General features: G+C 32.4%; 1 long non-coding RNA gene across 1 annotated transcript in view; it reads left to right on the forward strand.

The window, feature by feature from the left end:
• The first annotated feature begins 912 nt into the window (after positions 1 to 912).
• The window catches only part of LOC117123354, a 5,959-nt gene continuing 1,833 nt past the window's right edge, over positions 913 to 5,038 (forward strand). Inside the window, exons 1-3 of the long non-coding RNA XR_004447847.1 lie at positions 913 to 1,069; positions 3,699 to 3,732; positions 4,845 to 4,968. This is a non-coding gene — a long non-coding RNA (uncharacterized LOC117123354). The remainder of the gene's footprint in view (positions 1,070 to 3,698; positions 3,733 to 4,844; positions 4,969 to 5,038) is intronic.

Below are 5,038 nucleotides of genomic sequence, written 5' to 3' on the forward strand. Positions count from 1 at the left end.
CATTTGCAAAATGCTTCCGACGGCTATGAACCATGCAATTACTGTACCATAATGATTAAAGATTATGCTCCCATAATATGAGTTTTTCTATACTCCACCATGGAGGTAAACTTTAATCAATCTTGTACAATTATTTCTATAAATAATTTCATATCAAGTTGAGGTTGAGTTTAATAAATTTTACTTGGATGAAAAAAATAACATTCTAAACGTTGATTATACGTGAAAATACAAACGACATTTTAATTTGACATTGAAAAGATGTTGAACTTTAACATTGAAAAAATAATAGGTAGGCCTACTTTGAAACACATAACACATTTTCAATGTTGATTTTACATTGAAATAAAAACTATATTTAAATTTAAAAATATTGAATAAATATATAATTGTAACTGTCATGTTAAAATCGCAATCCGATTTCAAAGTGAATTCATTGTTGAAATAAAGTTTGGTAAAATCTTAAACTCTGAGTTGAAAACACAACTTATTTTAAATGTTGCTTATACGTTAAAATAAAAACTATAATTTGAATTAATGTTGTTACCAAAATTTTAATATCTCAACCAGTTTTCAACATTTATCAATTGTTGAAACAACGGTGAGTAAATAATGGGTGCTTTGTAGACACAATACATTTTCAACAATGATTAACATTGAAAAAGGCAGGCCTATGTTTAAATTTAGTAAAAGTTATTGCATAATTACATTATTATAGCACCGTTAGGCATTGTTCTTTAAGTTACTAAGTAGGTCATGCAATCTACGCTCTGATTTGTGGTCCATATGCTAATGAAGACACTTATTTGCGTGTACACAAAGGACTGGTTGTTGACGCCCCTTCATTTTAGCCAAAGATTACTTGTTAGCGCATACACCTTAAGGAATTAAATATTCGCGAGGGAAGCATAAAAATGAGAAAAGAATCCTGTACTGGTCAGTAAGCAACAAACTCTTACCCTAGAATCACCGTTTTAAGGAAGTTCAGTCAGTCAAAATACGCTCATCATTCAAGATGGTCTTCAAAGTCACATTGCTCGTCTTTATCAGCATGGCCATTATATTATCGGTAAGATAACCTTTGTCATTTTATCCACAACTGTTTGTTTCAAATGTATAGGTCATACATTATTTTGTCACACTATTGGGCCTATAATAGATATATAACTCCGTGTTATATACGTGCATAATGTGCACTGACGATTTGAAATGTACATAAATAAGATCCCAAGATATGTTGTTATATATATAAAAAAAATCTAATCTTTTTCATATGAGTATAAAAATTGAATTACATTTATTTACGTTGTTTTTTTATCTATTTAAGTGAAATGCATCTTCTATTATGAAAATACAATAATTATTATATAGATTAACATTATTATATTTAGAGCATGTTTATATTATTCATGAGTATTCTCCTAATAAGACATTTTATTTCTGTAATTATTTGAGAAGCTTAATACGTAAATCGAGATGTGTCTCATGGTTTACCTTATTTTAGCTGCAGGTCGCTAAGACTACTAGTCAGTTAAGAGCCCAAGCCTCAGAGTTATTATTTCTGTTTTAAGGACGTTGATGATCGATTTTAAAAGTTTGTTTTTAACAAGATTATCATTGATACAAAAGTAAGCCTATCATTAACATTCAAGACAAATTCTTTAAAATGCTGATAAAATAGTACCGTAGCTACTAATATAGCTTTAACTGATGAAAATGGTATTGTGACTTCATTTCATAAGTGCTCTTTAAAATAAAACGAAGATTTAATTATGTCGATTATTGATAATTCTAAAGGATTTTAAAATCGGAAATACTACACAGGAATGAAATCGTCCAAGATGATAAAGTCCTACTAGGCCTATATTTTTTGTTAGGAATTTAGCCCTGCAATATAAATAACGATGTGACTAAGGAATTTATTATTGATGGCCTTATGTATCCACCACTTAAGGAGTGATCATAATGTCTTATTACTTGGGCCGTACACTATAATTGACAAAGAAACATCACTTGAAAAAAGGGGCTAGTACTAATCGTTGTTTACATATTATTTTATATTAGTATATAGATCCCGGTTCTTAATAGGCGGTCCGCTGGCTAAATCTGGCCCGCGGAGCCGTTAGATCTGACCCGTGTGAAAAAATAATACTAGAACAAATGATGATTTTTTAAAAGTAAATCATTTGATAATAATTTTCCATTTTTTTTTCCAAAAAATGTAGATAAAATATTCTACTTTTAAGTCTCAAGTATAGAATAGACTATAGGTCCTTAATTAGACCTTTGAGACGCCTTTGAGGGAAGGGGAGTCTAAGGAAGGGGAAGAATAGCTCCCGTCGGGAAGAGGTCAATAATTCTATTGAGGAGGAACACTGCTTTGAAAAAGCAATTTTACCATCTGAAAGCGTCTAAATAGGCCTTTTCTTACCTATTGGCTCCCCAACCCCCTTCAGAAAATTTCTGAGTCGACCCTGCGAATTGAATCACTCACCCATATTCAACTTGCACAGCATATTGTCAAGAATGTTTTATTTACGAACAACGATAATGACGTATTAGTTATCGTTTTCGTAAGGTTGCGAAATCTCCTTAAATACTGTAATAAACATAATAAACATAGATTATGCAGGACACGTACGTTTGTAAGTTGTACAAACGAACGAACAAATTATCATTTGTACAAAATTAACATAAATAAATTGGGGAAAAAAGTAGAATACCAAGACCAAACTCACGACCTTACGTTTTTTAGCACACAATTTTAACTGACCGCGCCATTCATGCGACATGTTTATGTTTAGAATATTTATTTGTACAAGAAAAAAAAAAACATTGTTTAGAATGATTATTTGTACCAAATTAAAATACTTGAAATTGAAAAAAAAAAAAAATAGAATGCCAAGAGCCGTTTCGAACTCACGATCTTAAGTTCTGGAACACCCTTAACCGAAGGTTGCGAGTTCTAATCGCGCCTCGGTGTTAATTTTCCTTTTTAATGAGAACTGTTTGACAAAATGAAAAAAATAAATAAATACGAGATTCAAACTTCCTAAATACGCGATTCGACTTCGATACCAACTGCGCCATTCATGCGACGTACCGTACACTATTACGGTAGTGGTAAATGGTAGTAATGTACAGTCCTTGCTGAAACCCCTGTTTTGTTTTGTAGGTGTAGGGGGAACCCTGGGGTCCAACTTAAAAAAGGGCGATAAACACTTGTTTGAAATCACCTCTAGTTTATGTGTACAAAATTTCCTGCACTTTTTCCAAGCGGGCGACGCTGGACGCTTTGAAAGTTTGAAACCCCTGTTTTGTTTGTTTTCTAGGTGTAGGGGGAACCCTGGGGACAATCTTAAAAAAAGAGCGATGAACGTTTGTTGGAAATCACCTCTAATTTATGTGTAAAAAATGTCATGCACGTCCGTCCAAAACTGGCGACACTGGACGCTTTTAAATTGTTTAAAGTTTTGGTTACAAGAAGAACAACAGCAACAATAACAGTGAGGCTCTGGGTCAGCGCTTCGTGCGGACCAATAATAGAACAATATTATTTCTCCTTTATTTATTGACATTTCAAATTCATTAATAGTTATTATTATTATATTATTATATGCATTATGAAGTTGAAGATGCTTTGAATTTAAAAGAAATATTGTGCCGACGTTGATATAGGCCTACTTTCTTAATTTCAGAACAAAGGAGCTGACGCTCAGGACGATGCAAACCGTGAGTATAAGGCAACTTACATATATAACATATAACATTACATGATTTTCTGCTTTTACAGTAACATACCGGCACTAACGCAAGAAGCAATAACCTAAAACGTTTATATGGATTGACATTCCCGACAATTTTTAAAAATCAACGCAGGAGAAAAGGCGAATGTTCAGTTCTGGCTTACAGTAACACTCGCTCACAAGAAGCTAGGGATTTTTATTATTATTATTATTTTTACTTCTATTGCACTTATTCAAACAAAAAAAAGTGATCAAAGTGCTCAGGTTGGAAAAAGTAACTCAGTCCCAACCATAGGGAGGTTGCTATACGAAATGTTTGGATATGGTACTAGATGGACGGAAATGACCTAAATCGATTATCGTTAACAAATTTTTCAAAAGTATTTAGTTTGTTTACACCCACCTCAACAAATGGACATAGCGCCGAAAAAAGAAAAGGCTATTGACCCTTGCTTTGATTGACTGCAACAGATTCAATCCAAATAATTATAAGAAAAATATTTGTAAAGATATGAAACATAGAGAAAAATATCGCTGATCGTCGCTGGTGATTCACATTTTCATTAGCTCAGTGCTAATCCAGTGTGCTCATAACAAATCTCATTGCCCTCCTTCCGTTATTCTGACCTAAATTTGCTCATTGTTCATACAATTAACACCAAATTCTTAGGCCCCAGATAATTTTTATTTTTAGCTACCCCTCCTCGGAACTCCCTCCCTAAAAATTTTGCCAAATCACCCTCCATTGCTACTTTTAAGACAAAACTTTAAAAAAAAAACCACGTTTTTAGCATCTAAACATACGCAGTGCCGTCGAATTTTACTTCGGTTTAATGATATTGGCGTTTTATAAATTATTATATTACTATTATTATTATTATTATTATTATTATTATTATTATTGTTGTTATTATTATTATTACAGAAATTATTATTATTATTATCATTATTATTTATCATGTTTCAAAATATAAATTGAAATTATTATGTTTCATGTAGAGGATTGTTAGTGATTTTCCATTTATAGATTATATGTTTTCTACGTAACGTAAAAATATAAATGTTCACAGCTGCTTTTAATTTTTTTTTTCCATACAGCTGATTGTGTTGATAGTAACCCAAACATCTGCAAAGGATATAAAGCATATTGTAATGCGCCTATATTTTCTGTAGACGCCCATAAAATGTGCCCGAAAACTTGCTGTGCCACCGGCTGCTGCTCGTAAGTAAAATCTTATTTTCTATCTCTCTCACCTCTCTCACACATACACACACACTCCTGAACCAGTGGC

Source organism: Anneissia japonica, unplaced genomic scaffold (assembly GCF_011630105.1).
Source record: "Anneissia japonica isolate Jap-2015-1 unplaced genomic scaffold, ASM1163010v1 scaffold9357_len27499_cov117, whole genome shotgun sequence".
Taxonomy (NCBI): domain Eukaryota; kingdom Metazoa; phylum Echinodermata; class Crinoidea; order Comatulida; family Comatulidae; genus Anneissia; species Anneissia japonica.